Here is a 20264-nt window from a genome sequence, read left to right on the forward strand (position 1 = left end):
TCTACACGCCGGCGATATTCCAAAAATACAAATGTATTTTATAGATCACACGTCATTTTTTAAATAAATTTTAAAACGTTGATTTGTGATTTTATGCGTGTTCACCGAAAGATATGTTTATAGCATGATCTTTATAATGGAACTTTATTTTAGTTATAATATCGTTTTATAAAATACAAGACCGATTATGAAGACGAATGGTGTCGAGGCTTCTTAACAACTTCCAGCCAGCGATACCGACAAAAGTTATAGACAAAAGTAGCTTCAAAACATTTCGTAACGACCAAACGGTATCTCTTATCAGAATAAAATACGCCAAGTTGTAGAAGTTGTCAACTCGACTGTAAGGGATAACAATGGCATAATTATTAAAAGTTACTTCTTAAACTTGTCTCAAAGTATGAATACAGTGCATTTCAAGATACAAGTGAATAAAAGCAAAGACGGGAAATGGTTCGTTACTTTCAGAAATAAAGATATTTTTGAAACAGTCTGGCTCTTTGTTATGGTTGCATCCTCGCTTTGTTTTAAACATTATCTTCGAGCAGAAAATGTAAGAAAACTTACATATAATTTAATTCTGGTTATTAACCTCAGTATCGGCTTCCTGTAAAAACCGACTTTGATAGATTGACGTTTGTGGATCAAATAGAATAGGCATGCGCTCGCGCCGATATTCTCGCATCCGGCGCCGCTTTATACCACACCGGATGCCGCAAAATAATACGCCCACGCTCATCAAATGTTTACATCATAAAATAAACAAAAGATTGTGATAATAAGCACAAGGTCATAAATACATCCAATTTATGATATCGCAACGTATCGTGTAGGTATAATCAGGTAACCATGTTCAACGATGAGTCAATGATAATATTAAAATGCTTTTCTATGATTGGAGATTGAATAAACTAACACATTTGAACTTTAAATCGTGTTAAATGCCAGACCAATATTTTCACTATAAAAATATTACAAAATATATATAAATATGTAGTAGAAACGGGTCCACATTTATATAGTAAAAACAAAATTTATACCAAGAGCGGAAGTAAAATTTTATGACACAGCTGGTGGGCCCGGTGTTAGCAAAATGGAAATCAAACGCTCTGCTTTTACAAAATCCACCGTGCATGGCCGTATAAAAGTGGGTCGAGAATCAATCACATAAAAATAAGACGATACAATCGTAAAGTATTTATATCTTTTAATAATTAAACATAAAATGTATACACATGGCTGTATCAAAATCTAAAACAACAGAATTACAAACAAAACAACTGAAAACCAACCAAGTTAAAAGTTCCAAAAACAATGATGACAACGACAAACGTAAACAAGGTAGAATTATTAATTGTTATGAAAATGGTTATCTATAATCCAACAATGGGGTATTCACACGCCGTTAGCGGCACAAAGGTGCGTTGTGCCTGTTTAACAATAACAGTAAACTCGGATGCAGTTTCGCGAAGCGTAGCTCTACAGGAGTTTACCGGACTATTACTGAATGTGACTGCAGAAATGAAGTTATTGTTATCATCCTATTGTAGCTAATACAGGTCATTATCTACTCAAATAACTATACTTATATATAATTATGAAGAGTTTGTTTGAATGCGCTTATATTATAAGCTACTAAAATAGTTTTTTTCATTAATAGCAAACGCTAATTTCAGAAACTACTAAACTTTTTTTTGTTCAAAGCAAACTACATTACTCCTGAGTACTATAGGCTACTTTTTTATCCCGGAAAAATAAGTATCCCGGAAAAACTTTTTCACACGGGCGGTGTCGCTAGCAAAGCTAGTTATATTCATAAAGGTATATGTAAGGACTAAGAGTGATTTCTAAAACAAATTGATTACAATATTATTTTTCTAAATGTAATATACCGTTTCTAAGTATTTATTAAATTCCCAGAAAGCTAGATAGCGCTCTTTTTTAATATTCTTTATTAAAATATCAAGCCACTCACTCACCCTATTAGTAGTTTTTTCATACTCGTTTATGTAATACATCTATCATACCTAGCATTCTTGTTTCGAATATATTTTATAATATTTCTGTAGCCAGCAATCTCCAAAGAATTGTGCGCAATGCGACAATAAATCAAAAGCTTAATCCTACATGGCACAGACAAAACCCGATGAAATCAGCTTTTCATAGTCCATTGAGCGCGTTCAACTAATTTAAAACTTTCAGATATGGCTGGCAGCAGTTAAGAACGTGTAGTACTGAGTCCCGCTGAGTTTACAACTTATCAAGTAACGTTAAACTTGTGGATTTTAAACCGGTTAGTGTTCGTAATTTTTCAGAGTGAAAACTGGAAAGTTCGCAAACATTGTTAGCATTTATAGTGGTTTGCATATTGGAAGATTCAAGACGACCATTGACTATCTTTTCACAAACACATATCACCCATTTATCCCCGAAGGGGTATGCAGAGGCGCAACCAGGGCACCCACTTTTCGCCAAGTGTGTTCCGGTCCCTGATGTGACAGGGAGCGGGCCTAACGCCATATCGTGCACAAATTCTAGATCAAATATCATTTTACTCGACCCGGGATTCGAACTTAGGACCTCAGAGGGCTGCCGTACTGCGTATGCAGTATAACTACGCCACCGAGACAGTCTTGTCTTTTTACATTTACAGTAAATAATGTACTAACACATAAAACTACATTGCTATTGCTGAATTACGACAAATATAATAAAACGACCGACTATTTTCATCATCAATGTCATTCGATTTCATTCGAAATAGATTTCATAGCATTCATTTCACGTTCATTCAACTTTTGCAAAAACTAAACGTAATCACAAACGTAGTACGACGGCGCTCGTTACGGCACGATCTATTCGCAGCGACGTGATAGATTGCAAATCAATCACGGCGTGCAACGTAAACTTACATCTGCGTGAAAAAAATGGACTCGATTCAATATTTTTTATGCTGTTAAAAATAAGAAATTTTATTTGTCTATTTGAATCTATAGCGTATTGATACATGTATGTAATATCATGCTTATATCTGTGAAAGGATAGGCAGAGATCCTCTTAGTGCTGCCAAAATTATTATCGTTATTTATTTACTTTCTCTTCACAAAGAAACGTCATATTATGAAGTTTACTTTTTCAATCTGTACAGAATATAATTATAACATTTTAAAATATATTTATTTTTATTAACTGTTGATACTTGACATCAATTCATTAAGATAATCTTTATTTTTATAAAATATAGGTATCAGAAATATTTCAATTAAACAGAATACATTCTCTTTACGTATATCGGGGGCAAAGTCCTAACTTCTAACATAGTATCGAGCACGTGTTGATACTTGGCGATCCATACCATTTTTCGAATACCCCATATAAAATTTAATACTCAAAATGACGATCGAACATATAAACTCAAAGAATGTACGTGATATGTAGGATAATTGATCGTTCATATACATAAATATCTCAATTGATGGCAATATATTTAACCGTTAAATTGAGAGTCATTCGTGCTGATGTACGTATCGTTTTCATTGCGGACAAAGTTGCTTTTTATCATAATATAATAATATCAGCCCTGCAATATACTATCCGACTGTTGGGCACGGGCCTCCTCTACTACTAAGAAGGATTAGGCTATAGTCCACCACGCTGGCCTAGTGCGGATTGGTAGACTTCACACACCCTCGAAAATTCCAATGGAGAATTTCTCAGGTATGCAGGTTTCCGCACGATGTTTTCCTTCACTGTTAAAGCAAGCGATAATTCACAAAGAATACACACATAATTATTTTAGAAAAGTCAGAGGTGTGTGCCCTTGGGATTTGAACCTGCGGACATTCGTTTCGGCAGTCCGTTCCACAACCAACTAGGCTATCGCCGCTATTTTATTCCTTTGATTTTACGAATCAACAGAAATGGCAACAATATATGTACCATACAACATTTTTATTAATAATATTTTGGGGTGATAGTATTTGAAGCAATGAATAATTATAATAGATCAATATACATTACGATTTTTTATATGAAACATACGAAACAAAGTCTACTCAGAAAATGCGATCTATAACGAATGTTCTTAGAAATAATTGAGTTCGAATTACCATTTCATGAGACAAGTACGAATCACTTTCGGTCTCGCGAGAGAAGTAGTGACAAGTTACGTAATTTTAGACCTTAATGACCTCTATAATAGTGAGACTGTGAGTTATTTATTTAATAAGCTGTCTAGTAGTGGCTTTTTATAAGGGTTATCATTGTCGAATCCTTTATTTTGTTATAAATAGAGACGTATAATTGCATCATTTTATATTAGATTAAGTCGCACATTGTTAAATTTTGTTTTATACAAGTACATTAAACTGAGTCATTGGAAGGTTGCTGGTACTTATAGCTCAGGTCTTCCTATTTTAAGTACCAGCCGAACATAAATTTAATACACTTGTATTTAAATATACATGTAATATTTCTAAGAGGTAATAAATAAATAAATAAATAAAATACTAATATAGTATACACTCACAGTCACAGTCAAAGTTTTATTTTAGACGTAGAATTTATTTTCGGAATAACATTCGGAATAACTTTCCCTGGTAAAAGGCAACTACATCATTCTTCGGTATTATATTTCCGGTCAAGCTACATATTTTTCCGGAATAAAATACTTTTTAATTTAGGTTACCTATGTCCTCCTCAGGGTTTCAAACTATCTCCACGCCAAATTTCAACGAAACCAGTTGTTGTTTTGTACGCATTTATGACATAAGTATAGAATTTTTATCCAGGGTAATAATTTTAACGCGAAAGGAGTGTTCATAAAAAAAATCAAACATTCGAAAAGATAATGCTCCAATCTTTATAATAAAATGTGGTTAAATAACATTACCTAATATACATCATTGACAATATATGAAGTGATCGTTTTAGTTCTACGGCACCATCGGATTCAGCTTAGCAATTTCGCCGAGTCAATAGAAAAAGGAACATGGAAGTCTATCAAACGATCTGCTGCAAATTGCAAAGGTCCGTTGAATGGGGACGACACTAGTGAACAGATTGCGCCAATCTGTACGGGGGTTAATGACGATGTGACAACTCGATAGATTTTTCGATTATAATATAAGGGCTGATCTTTCAATCAGATACAATTTATTGGTAGCATAAAGTAAAAAAAAAAACTATTTTAACATGACAACGTTATGTATAAATCTGCAAAGAACTATCTCTTAAATAAAAAAAATACACTCTCGTGTATAGGCAGTAAAGTGTCCGCACGAATCTGTTATGGTATCAAACTAAATTACACTCATAAAATGTAGATATAATTTATCGCTAATGAATGAAAGTGTCATAAAAATAATTTCGACGGTTGAAAAGCTAAGTGACTTAAGCGACATTTTGTTTCGAAAAATTTTAACTAGGTAAAAAAAAACATAGAAAAAATAATAATAATAATAATATCAGCTGAGCACGGGCCTCCTCTACTACTGAGAGGGATTAGGCCTTAGTCCACCACGCTGGCTTAGTGCGGATTGGTAGACTTCACACACCCTCGAAACTCCTATAGAGAACTTCTCAGATGTGCAGGTTTCCTCACGATGTTTTCATTCACCGTTAAAGCGAACGATAAATTCACAAAGAATACACACATGATTTTTAGAAAAAAAAATGCTGCATTTAAATTTGTATGAGACTTAGTGTCGCAAAAAAAATGTCGCTTAAGTCGATTAGCTTTTCAACCGTCGATTTATGATTCGTTTATCGTTACTGCTGACCTTAGTTGATTCATAACGCAAACAAACACTGTTCAAATATTCCTTCAGTCTGGAACTGTAGATAGAGCAGCGTCAGAATGTCTGAATTAGGCAAACATTGTTCAATTACATAAATTTTGTAAATAGAGATGGTCGGAGAGCACTCACGGGATTCCGAGGGTACGTTCGGAGCAGCCAAATGTTTTTAACTTTTGGGACCGAAGCGTATCTATAAAACAACGTGATAAGCGTGTGCGCGCATGTAAAATGTTCTTAAGGGACATGAAAGTATCTCGTAACCTTTTTCTCCAACATATCGACGGTTGAAAAGATAATCTATAAAAACGAATGAATTATCAATCTTAGATAGCATACATTGGATTAGGATTGGTTATTAATTTCGGGCGTTAAGCGACATTATTTTGCGATACTAAGTTTCATATATATTTAAAATCAGCATTTTTTCTATATTTTTTAAACCAGTTAAATTTTTTCGACAAAAAATGTCGCTTAGGACAATTAGCCTTTCAACCGTCGATATATATATTTTTTTAAAGAAATATAAAGAATATTTAAAAAAATATATATTTATCCTTTTTACTTCAGAAGTAAAAACAGTAAAGAAGCTTCACTAACTGATTTGCTACAAGATTAAAATTTCACTATATAATTTACCATCAGTAATGTAGTAGCGTGTTTCGTTATTAATTTCAAATAGATGATCAAACACTGCCATAGCAACCTTACGCTACATAAATTACGTATAGAATTTTTCATGAATATTAAATCGGAATCACCATATCTTAATTTACATTACGGCGAGGAGAGCAAATCCTCTAGCAGTGCGGAAAAATACCAAACTTCAATTTAAATTAACTTATGCTAAACTAAAAATTTTGAGAAGTAACTTAAATTTTGATTAACTACATAATATTTTGTTTAGCTGGTAATACAAAGAACACAATAACTTTGCAGTTGAGGATGCAACTTGAATATTCTATAAACAACTACATGAGATTTAGTTCAGTTGATAACACCAAAGTTTTCCAATCATTCGGTTGCGTTCGAGTGCCAGATGGCAGACAATCTGAGATAAGAGAAGTGTCTTCGTAACTTTGAAATTAAATCTGGCTATTGGTTGAAGTCAGAATATATGAATTCCGGAGATACAGAAATTAAGAAAGCGAGAAATTGAACCAACAATACTCAATTGGTTGTGATTGCTTTATTGGATTAAGAATATATTTAAAGAAAAACTACATTTCATAGACAAAGCAAACAAAATCAACATTTGTGTGTTTACTAACGTGATGTTAGTGAAGTCGTTAATATTTAATGGAAGTCAAAGTCCAATCTCGATAGGAGTAAGTCGGTTGTACTGAAATCTCGCGAGGCGTTCAATTTCATCTCTCCACCAGACATGTGATGGAATATGCATATTTAACACCGTTGAAAGGTTAATGCGTTGTTGCTGATGATTGTTTACATTTGATACAGCCTGTTCCCATAATGTGATTACATGTTTATGTTAATAGCTAGTTTTGACATAATATCTACATAATATTTATAGTATATGAATACAAAAATAAGTTACCACACTCTCCCACAGTCTAATTCTCACGAACAAGAACTAAGTAGATTGAAGACACTTTTATTCAACTAAAATCCTTATAAATGTATCCATTTGATGCCAAACATAGGAATTGCTATTTTCCATGATGAATATAGTATTCATTATGTCAAAGCATATTATTGTTTATGTTGTGCCTAACAAGAAACAATGCCTGGGTCAGTCAGTGTAGCAAACAGATATAAATGACAATACTAAATAATAGACTAAATACCTATTATAACTCCAAATTTAATATCAGCGAGGTCGTCTACTAGAAATTCACCCTTCAGTTAATCTATTAAGGACCTTATTCCTTAATTCATTATTAGCATGGTAAATCACACCAATCTCACCCCTGTAGCAATACGTGAGAAACCCATCTAAACCGTTCACATTTTGACCAATAATAAATCAAAAACGCGTTGCCCTCTTGATATCCCCAACGCAAGTAATTTCTAAAATATCGATTGATGCGCGAAAAGAGGGTACATCGGAAATGCTTCAGAGTAAGGGTCATGTTTTGAGGGCGTAGCTGGAATAAGTTTTGTATTTTATATTACCAGGAAGGAAGGCGGCTCTCATTAACAATTTAAATAAATATCTAGCCAAGATTATAGCTCAATTAATATTGAAGTAGTGAGTCTCAACTTGAAACAATTTTAAATATTCCAAATATAGAGGTTATATATTATGTATTATATTTATAGGTTATAGTTGAATTTATTACTTAAAATATAAGTTATTTTATAAAAAAAATAAGTTTGTGTTTAAAATACCGTAGTGTCGTGTACCTTTCTTATGTTTAAATAATTTTTTTTTTTCATTCTTATTTTCAGGTATAAACATAATTTAAAGTACAAATTAAATACTTGAATATTTTGTACACGAGTTATTTGTGGAGTGCACAAAATTAAAATATTGTGTAGTAACAAAAAAAAAAAAATGTATACATTTAATTTATCCCTTTTAGCGTAAAACATAGGTCATGCGATCCTATAAACTGTCTGTTACAAGTTAAATGTCTTTTAAATGTTACCTTAAATGTCGTTGCAGTGAGGGCATCTATTTTCATACAAAAATGATGGATAATTGACCTGAAACAAAAAAGTGCTATTTATATATTTTGTCTTTAATGTCATAAAACTTGGTAAAACCACTTCGTATGTCACGTCAGTGATAAATATATCCCCACAATTAATGAGCATATAACACTCGTATTCAGAAGCTATACTATGAGGGCGCAGAATGCGCTCGAACGCATGGTATTTATTGCACATGTCAACGTTAAATGGAATTGGTTGATTTTTCACACGTAGACCATGTCCGGGACTATGAGAAACAACTTTATCCCCATAATGAACTGAGATTTTATTCCGTTTGTAGATTCGAATTCGTATAGTTTCTGAATAGTCTCAATTTTTATTTCATTGATATAGGACCTTGGACTTCGAAGATGAGAAGGGAACTCCTCGAAATAAAATTGAAGAACAATGAATATTTTAGGATTGGGATAAGTTAATGTATAACAAAAGAGGGATCAGTTAACGCGTATTATAACTTACAAACCATATTTTTTTAACCAAAACGATTCCAAAAACCACTACAAACAAAAAAGAACTGAACTTTATTAAAAATTTAAATGTCAGAGCGCTCGTCAGTCGAAAGCGTCATATTGTTTGCTCTTAAAATGCCACCCGGAAATTATAAAAACCAACAAGATATTAACGGGTTTAACATCATCAGGCGTAGACTATTTTAACCCACAAATTGATAAATTTAGAAAGCAATAATTAATAACAAACGCTAGTCTAGGTATCCAGATATCTGTTGCGGTTACTGTGGAGCGCTTAAGTAACGTTAGCTTCAGCTATGAGTGCCTTTTGAATGTCGGTCAGTAGCGAAATATCGGGAGAGCATGCTAAGCTGTTTGCGGTTGCCAAAGGGAAGTGTTGGGATATTTTAGTTTCCATTAAAGAGCTTCTGAGTAATCCCGATGATTTTAACCGAGATTCAACGGCTTAAATCTAACTTTAGGAAGCAGCTTCGCCTGTGCGAAAATATTTTGTCAAAATAAAAGTAGTGCTTTGCAGTTTTCCAGTATATGTAGTTATGAATATGTTAACCAGAGTATAGTATATTTTTTCTTATAAAGCACAAATATCTTTACAGAATATCAGATTTATAATATTAGTAGAATATTTTAAGTAAATTTTGATCTGTTTTCTTAGTTTTTGAATGAATAATATAATCCGAACAAATTGATGAATGTGTGTTTACTACACGCAATGTGTTTAGTTGAACATGTCTTCACGAAGTAACTATCTATAGTTCAGACCGAGTTTATATTCGTTACGTACGTAACACTACCAACTCGATTTTATATTACGTTGCTTATCGAAACCGTACGCGCATAAAGTTTAGTGTTTGGTTCGCTAATAACATTTTATAACATTTTAATCGATGTTCATACTTTCGTAACCACATACGCCTTTTTACGGCACCTTTGCCTATATTTGGATCATATAAAAATGTACTTATTTGATTTAATAGTTATTAAAAATATCTTGTGGGAACATAATACGGCATCACGATAAAATAATTCCGTTTATAACATTTAGAATTATTTTGGATTAGACTAAAAAAGCTTTAAAGAAAATAGTACTATGTTTGCAAAGTTGAACGATCCTTAATATCGACGTAGAAGTAGGTAAGTGTTTGATGAATATGCAAAAAGCTAAAAGACTGCAAGCCGAAGCAAGCTTTACCGTAAAGGGGCGCTTTGAATCGCCAGCCTTTCTCGCAAGGAATATGCACAAATGTTCAGAACAAGCAGTAAGTGCTTTGCCGATTCTGCATTCGATTTAACAACCGCTATCCTCGGTAAAGTGAATACATATTTGCTGAAAATTTTTATCTCAAACATGGCTCTTGTGTCTCTAAATCTTCTGGCTGTTTTGTACAATTATGTGGAGTGCTTCGGGTATTACACGACGTCTTTTCTTGCTTTATTCTTTATTGAACTGTGAACAATGCTATTTTAAATAAAATGGGTGAACGTACAACATAATTTGAAATTGGAAACAGTTTATAACAACGGGTCCTACTTATACTAGTACAAGTGCCAAAACACAACTTTACAAGAGAGCGATTTAAACATTCAAAACTTTGTAAATTTGTCATAGTTCAACAGAAATCTTTGAAATTTTGGAATATATAACATTATAAAAGTCAACATTACAAAGTTTAGGATGTTTAAATCGCACTGTTGTAAAGTTGTATTTTTGCATTTGTGCTAGTATACGTAGGACCCGTCGATAATATATAATCATTTTAAAAGTTGTAATACAGACAATATATCTCCTAGCGTCACTCAGAGAATGAGCCGCCTACCTTAATCAAACGAAGCCTGGGAATTTCATTACATTTCTCGTAAGTGGGTGATAGAGAACATTTGTTTTCAGGAACGTCGGGACCGTATTGGATGAATTCACGCACTGAGAGTAATGTGGGAACCTCTCACAGGTGAAGAGCCCTAGGGACACTTACGGTATGATATATTAATATTGCGGTATTAGGTTTTAGTCGTCATTTACGTAGATTCACTTTGTTATCTAGATCAGTGGCTGGCAACACGTGGCTCACGAACGTTCTGTTTGTGGCCCGTGATTGTTTTGTAATAAGGCTTAAACATCAAAATAAATGTATTAAATTAAGAGTAAGCGCATCTAAAGCAAGGTTTAAAGTTATACGTATGGCCCGCCTTTAGTTAATTTTGCCACCTTGTAGCACTTGCCTACTAAAAGGTTGCCGACCGCTGATCTAGATCGTAAGGTTTTTAATAGTATGAAATTCCTTGACAATTTATTTTTATAGCGCAAAAAAAAAGATTTTTGTGGCATAAGAATGTCGGCACCATGAAATCTTTATTTTCATTCTAGCTTCCGCTCGCAGCTTCGCCCGCGTGGATTTAGGACTTCAAAAATGGAGCCGGTCGGGAACGTTCGAGAATGTTCGTTTTAAGAAGCTACTCGCTAGGTGATTCGCTAGCCTCTAGGTGCCAAGCAAGCCGCCTGCCTGTGCGTTCGCGACCTTATATATATACAAAAATAATCCTTATAGCATGATTCAGTATTCACGCATGATGGCTTATTATTAGCGTATTTCATGTATAACTTTGGTGTTTCTATACTGATTTCTATGATTCTTTTTTATGGAATATTTAATAATGTTAACTTTTTAATTAGGGATGACTGAGAGTGTTATAAACGTAAGAGTAGACAAATATAATGAGAAAGCTTCGAACTGCTAAGCTATCGGGAGTTACACGTGTTATTGTGAGTCAACCACAAAAGATAGACATATGCTGTCGTGGGATATTTTTTACATAATTTTAAGGAGAACATTTCCGTCATACATGATTTCTGTGTAGCTTTAACCATTAAGGTTGCACACGCGACGGAAGCTTAAAAAATGGAGTAATTTCTCCCGTTTTCCCAACATTTCCCTTCACTGTTCTGCTCCTATTAATTGTAGCGTGATAAAAAGTATACTATAACCAGCACAGGAGTATGACAAATAATTGTACTAAGTTTCGTTAAAATCCGTCGAGTAGTTTTTGTTTCTATAACGGTTATACAGACAGACAGACAGACAAAAATTTTACTAATTGCATTTTTGACATCAGTATCGATCCCTAATCACCCCCTGATAGTTATTTTGGAAATATATTTCATGTACAGAATTGACCTCTCTACAGATTTATTATAAGTATAGATTATAGAACATTATATTCATTGCCCATACTTTAATAGATGACAAAGGTGATCTAATTTAAAAATCTTTTTCAACTTTAGTGTTAAGTAGGTAATAAAATGATATGACAAAGTCGATATATAATGTTTTATTTTAATATATGGAGACCTTCAGGATTTCATGACTGACCCCGCATCACGTGTCTGTTAATAAAATTTATATTGGATCTACACCCAAAAATAACTTCGAGATAATGTTCCGTATCAAAGTCTCGCTTTGTGAACACGCCAGATTAGAAGGTAGGGAACGTTCTGTTTATTACAACTATTATTATGGTATTGGCACACAATTTGTGTTTTCGTTTAAAGTGCGCAAGCGCAAAACAAAGAGTAAAAAGATATTATTCATATTTCTAAAATATGATAGTAATTGATAACATTAATGTAAATTTCAATCAATTAACATAAATCCATAGTCATACATATTACATTTTATTTATGTTTAATGCAAAGGTTTCAATATGTTAAACATTACCAATTCACAGTTCTCCATCGGAAACTAAAATAGATAGTGCGAGTTTAAAAAACACGAACAAAAATGCTTCACGTACACATTTCCAACTTTTTCGCGTTGCTTTTTGGTTAGGTGCGAAGTTAAATTGTTCGCGAGAGAAGTTATTTTTATAAATAATGCAAAGAAGAAAAACACTCTTATAGCACTATATTTCGTGGGAAATGGAAGTGCGATGCCTAACATCAGTTGAGAGAAATATCATATGTAAGTCCTTTGAATATTTCATCGGCTTTCTGAACGGAATTGAAATACCTTTGAAGTATATTTCACAGTATAAGGCGAATCTCTAGTCCATTGGCTATCAACATCATTTATTAAAAATGTTTCTGAACAAAACTCAATAACGTACAGTCAGCCACGAAAGTAGCTCAACAAATTAAAAAAATCAAATTACCTATTAACCTATTAAATTTTTGCTCCGGATCGACAATTGTTCTTTCTTCACTAAAAACTTCAGAGTTTACCTTATTTTAAATAAAGAAAAATGAATATCTTTGGAAGTAAATCGGTAAATTTGTTCAGCTACTGACTGTACATCTAAATGTAATGTGTTTATAAAAATGGTAGGGATATACTGATGTGATTATATTTAAGCACAAATGTAATAGCACGTTAGGGATGAAGCCAGTGACTAAAATTGGCAACGACCCAAATCTTAAATTCCCACTCCGAACCTTAAAGTTCGGCTATGTGCTATTTCTTTGACATTGTAGGTGTTTGTCGGTAGTGAAAAGTTCATTATTATCATCAGCCGTTTACGTCCTACTGCAAGCTAAATGCATCTCTACCGGCCTTCCATTTAGGTTTGTCCAAAGCTTGCTGCGGCCAATTTTTCCGGTATGTAGCATGGTTGAATCTGTGGTCTTGCAATTGTCAGGTAGAAGTGTCAGCTGTCAAGTGTGACAGCTGACGTTTTTAAAAAGAGGCAGCCCTCCTCTCTCCTGTGCCCCTTGAGGCTCCATGGGATTTGTACGTTTGTTGTCCGTGGAAGATAATATTAAATATTAACCTAAAACTTATTAAGAGTATTATTTATTAAAATAACCGAGATAATAATAATTATTATTATTATTTATTAAAATAACCGAGATACTACACGGTAATTGTTTAGTTCCTCTCGCACCTTTCTCTGCTGCGGCTTCTTGGAATGGCATGCAGACAGCACTCTGTAGTATTTCCCCCAGAGGTTTTCCGATAAGCAGCAGACTTGACCGACCCAGTCCCATTTTGAGGTCGCAGCTCTATGACCAAGTTCGGAAATTTGTTTTGGAGTAAGTTTTATGCCACAAAACGTACTCATTAATAACAGCTTAAAAAAAAAACGAAACGCCATTATTATTACAAAACAAATCTAATATATTGCAGCGTTATAATAACACTATAAAATATTCTACAATAATATATTATGTGCGTACACGCACATATACATGTTTACTAAGGGTATTTATAATAAAAATTACAGCTATAAATTGATCCAAAGACCATAATATCAATTTTAAAATTGAATTATTGGATGTGTCAATAGAACGTCACGCCGCATGATAGATTGCGTAGGCGCTTAAAAGGGAAAGTCTTTTGTTTGTTCTTACGCCGTGAAGGGGATAGCTCTGCAGTTTCATCAGCCCGTAAGCAAACAGATATACATGTATACAATATTATGAGACTATAGATAGATAGGTTTCTGGTTTTATATTACAATTTTAATTCATGTATTTGTAATTCTAAAACGATAGTTTTATAAAAGAAAAAATATTAAGGATATAAAAAAAAAACGAATAGTCACACTTCAGTACGCGTGATGTTTCATTAAGCAAAGTCAGATACAAGATAACAAGATTTGTATAGCAAACACTCACCCTGTTTGGAAAAACATATTCAACTTCATTTTATGAAGAACTACACAAAATCTACAAAAGTTACGTTGCCTTGCAAAAGTTTAGATTTGATTTGAAACATTGATCCCATGTTGGCAATCAAAAAGTTGTAGTCGCCAACATTTTCTGTGCCGTCAAAAAAACTTTAAGTGACCTCCTCTCACGCTATATTCCGCCGCTGCGTAAAACCAACATGTTTAGAATGTGTGATAAAAAAGGATATTACAGAAAAGTTTTTGTCGTAAAATGTTCACCTCATCCATTTTTCGTGAACAGTTACGTTTAAATTGCAAGTAAGATGTCATTAATTTTACCATCATATAAAATACATATTTTAAGTTTAATAAATTCCATAACTCCTAATTAGTAATTAGTTACTTCGAAATAGTGCATTTTAATTTCGCCAACCAATAGTTGTCCCATTATGACAGCCGATTCTAGCTTGATTATACCGCATCGAAACCCTGGGAAATTGGATTTCGAATCCACAAACTGTAACAATTGACTATCAACCCTGGGAATAAATAGATTACAGTTTATAGTCGATGTACTACGATGTAACTGGCTCAATGAGGCGATAAACTACACCTACCTCTGAACTGTAGACATATATATGTATATACATTGGTATGGGTTATCATCATGGGTCAACAAGCGCTAAGTCTGTCAGCTTACAAGACTATCGCGAAATAAAATGGTCACTGATCTATATTTTAATTCAAGTAGCTGATCATATTTCGTATCAGATATAATTTGTTGCTAACGCAATTTGTACCTTGATAAATATATGTTAGTTCTAACTTACGCTGCATTTTTTATTTATTTACCATAATACAGTAACGTATGCATACAATTTTAAAACGCGTCAACGCCCAACCATCGTCAACGATTGCATTTCGTGTACTAGAAAGCGTAAGGTTGAAAGATCTCATCCATCATATAAAAACTTAAATGTATCAATCGGTAGCCGACATGCGATACCATCCATAACTGGTGTTGTATCATAGTAGATACCCACACGTGACTTACACAGCGTGTGGTCTCTTGAAGAGTTTGTTTAAGTTCAAACCTCTTTTCGGAATACCATAAAAAAGTTATAAACATTTACTAAAGTCAGCAAAATATGATATGTTGCAACTTGGTGCAATGTGGGAGACACTGGGTCAGCTGAACTATAAACTTTTGTTGTATTTTATTAGGTTACTGGAGCAGATGGCAGCCGTGAACTAACCGAGCCAGATGTAATCAAGGCGGTGCGTAATGTCGGTTTTATGGCCTTGTTGAGTTTTTAATAAAACGTTACGATGTTAGTCATCGTACGGCTTCTACGGTGCTCTACGATATATTCATAAATTGTAGAGGTTTGAGGAACCAATGTGCCTTTCGGTTCTATCTCGAACGATATAACAATAAACCATAGATTCTGATATGGGAACAAAACACACGAACCAATGGAGTAAAAAAGTAACAATAACATTGAGCAAAGATCACCATTGTTCCCCAAATATCTGTTCTGCAGACAATAAATTAGTAACTGTGGAAAGCAATGACAAATAAACAACGAAACAATGAACAAAGCTTGGAACCAGTGTCAAACACATGTGTCTTCCACAATATTGTTTGAGAAAAAGTAACAAGGCCGCGCTCAATTCATTAACTAGCTGTCAGTTTGAGATATTGTAACCATGTGCAACTAAGCTTGAAATTAATTATTCGGTATGATTCTCGAAATATTAATTTTAAGTTCGTTGTATTTCTTAAGAGTCCTTTATTTTTGGGTCATCTTAAATTCTTGTCTCTATCTTCTAGTTATAATTCATGCCCAAAAAATGTAAATATTCAGGAGATTGAAGTAACAAAAATATCTTTTCCATCGAATAAAAATATTTTGTCACGTGTATGGTTCTGGAATTCATCTTTATAAATTAATGAAATCATTTGAAAACATCCGTGCCGAAGTTCAAGTAAATTATAGTTGTGCTGTGACGAGACCATTTTAATCTTGTTCGTGTGTTTTATGTCCGCCGTCTGTTCAGTGTTCAAACACATAAGCCCGAGCAACATAAATAAAATCGAACAAATTCAACACACACCGTTAGGCTGTTTGGACCGTTTTCCTTTGTATATTACCACAATCCAGAACTTGGTCTCCACTTTGTGTTTGAAAGGTTATTGTATTTCGGATGTTACATTTACATGTTTAACTTTATTAGGGTAGATTTCATTCAGTAATTACATACTACCATTTATAATCAATGTTAAAGGGTACTTCATGATATAATCTAATAGCGCGTGTCTTCATTTTGATTGGATTTCATCATTTTTAAGGTTATTTCGTATATGTTATGGTGCATTAATGAAATTGTTCTCATTACTTAGACAAAAGATTATTATTAATAGGTACGTATATATTTTTATCAAACAAAATCATCAATACTTATTATTATTCGTGTAAATTCCCTACATTTGCCTTCTTATATACCTTTCTTTCATGCACCTACCATGATTATCTCTGCACCACCCTAAGGTTGATTTGTAGAGAATGCCTAAGGCATTAAGTCCGCCTGAATACATTTGTATGTGAAATGCTAAAACAAATAAATAAATTAGCAGAATAAAAAGGGTTAATTAAGAGCATATATTTTTAGCAAGTGATAAAACAAGAATAACAATTCACAGGTCACGATACCTTGGCCCGTACTGATATCGAGAAGAAAATAATAATTTAATGATACCTATATGATATTTATATTGAGAAGTAGGCAAACATGTAACTATTGCAAGCTTTTTATGGCATTGTCTATTCGCATATATTTTTTAATTTTTCATTATTAAATCCTAACGTCGACTAAATACTAAAGTCATACTTACTTTAACCTATTTTTCCAATAAATGGTAATCAAATGGGTACTAGTATCTACACTACAGTGTTTAATTCGAAATCTGACAATTAAAATTTACTTGATACTTGTGAAATATATTCTTAAGGCTGTCCTCTGAGCAAACGGCCTTGAGCATTTGTTTCAAACACTTAGGCGCACGAGTTACGGGTGGAAATATGCAGATAAAAAATTGGTCCGTTCAAAAGTACTAATGTTCTTTATTAAATCCTTGACTATCAAATAGTGTTGATTCAAAATTTAAATTCAACAAATTTAGTAGCATTTTTATTATGAAATCAATGAAACAATAAAAAAACAATCAAGCAAAGTAAACATAACATTTTGTAGAATTATGTTTATTTTTTTTTCTATAATATGTAATAATCATTTCGAATAGATAGCCTTACTTACTGTTAGCGCGCAGTTTTCATTGGGGCACCGCCTTAAACTACAAAGATCATGATAAATAGATAATGTATTCTAAATGCTGAAACATAACGACATCGTGTCGTCACGTCGGTGTTTTATAAAGTCAATCGTCAGTGCGTAATCCGGTTGCGGTGCAAACTCTTACGTATAAAAGTCCCTTCGATGGGAAGTGGCCCTGATAAAGTAATGTAATATTTATAAGGCGTTCATTAACTTTGTGCCTCGCATCCGAAACACGTCATATTGGTAATACCTTCCGGCGCGTATCGCCGTTCCGTGCGAACGCTTCCTTTGTGCATTCCTTTATTTAAAACGAATCACATTACGATCATAGCTGTGAGGAAATTTCGTACACCTCATTTGACATGTATGCTTTGAGAAATGTAGGTAATTTTGTGAAGATTATTGGGGAAAACAAATGGTGTTACCTTTTACATTGTTTTTTTTTAATCTTGGTTTTAATTTCGGGGCTTTTATCTTTGGCAGACATGGCAACCCCATCGTAACTTGTTACAGTGTAAATACATAGTTATATCTTAGACTTAGTTTACATAAGTATTAATCTTTTACATTGTAAAAAGCGGCGATAGCCTAGTAAAAGCGGCGATAGCCTAGTTGGGTGTGGAACGGACTGCGAGACGAATGTCCGCGGGTTCAAATCCCAAGGGCACACACCTCTGACTTTTCTAAAAAATCATGTGTGTATTCTTTGTGAATTTATCGTTCGCTTTAACGGTGAAGGAAAACATCGTGAGGCAACCTGCACATCTGAGAAGTTCTCTATGGGAATTTCGAAGGTGTGTGAAGTCTACCAATCCGCACTAGGCCAGCGTGGTGGACTAAGGCCTAATCCCTCTTAATAGTAGAGGAGGCCCGTGCACTTCATTCAGATGAATGAACAGCAGGCGCTATTTCGACCGAGCAGCCAACCACCCAAACCCGCTAATCCGCTTAGCATCCATTTACACTCCATTCGATCCAGCGAAATGGAGACGCCGTCGTTCAGGACTGAGCAAAAAAAAAAAAAAAGCAGTGGGCAAGTATATAATACAGGGCTGATATTATTATTATTATATTGTATCTTTCCTGCGGGAAATCACGGCGTAAAGGCCGGTCCTTTTGGAAGGCTTGCGTGGGGACATGGATCCAACACGTAGAGGCCCCTTTAAGATACATTACTCTAGTTGGGGTTTATACACTTTGCGAGCATTCTCTCTGTCTGTACTTATGGAGGAAATACAGCCAAAGACAGTGCTTGCAAGGTGCAGGGACTATTGCAGAAAAGATGGGAATTATACTGGGTCTATGGATGGGATCTAGCTGGACTGGTTGCTGGGCTATTGATTGAGACAACGGGACGCCTGCCAAGTAAAATGTCTCAATCTTATGTATTCAAGGCAGACGGTGACTTGCCCCCACTAGATGGGCATCCCATAAGTGGCGTAAGCCAAGGACGCAACATCGGTGTGGGTGGCTTAAGGGTGTCGAGAGGTGTGCACCGATTTCACCATCGCGGGTCGCTATCGCGTCCCGGAGCGGGTTTCCTCGCTATTACGCAGATTGAGCACTTCCACCCTGGAGCTGAGGTTCTTAGCTCTTGCGACTTCCAACCCTAGCCGGCCAGTTAAGGCAAGCCAAGGGTCAGGGGGTCTCATTTAGCCCCCACGGAATCAGGGAACGCGGTGTCGCCACTCACCGTCGGCTCGCCACATAGCCGCCCCTGCGGGCTTATTATTATTATTATTGTAAATTCCATTTTATGATTAAGCCATTAGTTCACAAAGAATTTACTATTAGTCCCATAATTTTATTAAGTCGAAAACATTTAATAAATAAAGACAACAAAGACTCATAAAAAAGCAGAGATATAATAAAATTCTTTGTAGAAACATGAAATTTTACAATACTAAATAAATTAACTATTCATTATTTACAGTTTTGCTTTTTTAAAGAACTCTCATCAGTATCGATATAGCTTCCATTTATCGAAAGTGATTTTATTATAAAATGCATACATTATACCGCTTCATCATCTCATCCTGACAAGAGTCCACTTATGAACGAAGTACTTTACTAGCACTCCAATGTAATATTAATCTTTTAAAACCCCATCAATTTTCGTCGGTCTATCACTGCTTGGCGCCGTATCTCCACGTGTATGCATTATAAATTTATTTATTATGAAGATTAACCTTAATTATAAAGCCGCTCTTGGCTGTTATACATCTATTTTATAGGTATAACATTTTATCTTCTACATCATTCCTCGGATTTTATTTAGATTTTCATTATTTGGTATACATATATTTAAAATATAGATGAGCACCTTATCTTATTAATCGTTTATATTTGTATTCGTGGTATATTTATAAATGACTAGCTT

General features: G+C 34.1%; 1 protein-coding gene across 1 annotated transcript in view; it reads right to left on the bottom strand.

Annotated features, from left to right (window-relative positions):
- The window catches only part of LOC115443236 (dystroglycan), a 119515-nt gene that overhangs the window by 88095 nt on the left and 11156 nt on the right, over positions 1-20264 (bottom strand). The window contains exon 2 of the mRNA XM_037439065.1: positions 8408-8465. The gene's annotated coding sequence lies outside the window, so the exon portion shown is untranslated. The remainder of the gene's footprint in view (positions 1-8407; positions 8466-20264) is intronic.

The sequence above is a fragment of the Manduca sexta genome, chromosome 16 (assembly GCF_014839805.1).
Source record: "Manduca sexta isolate Smith_Timp_Sample1 chromosome 16, JHU_Msex_v1.0, whole genome shotgun sequence".
NCBI classification, from domain to species: Eukaryota; Metazoa; Arthropoda; class Insecta; order Lepidoptera; family Sphingidae; genus Manduca; species Manduca sexta.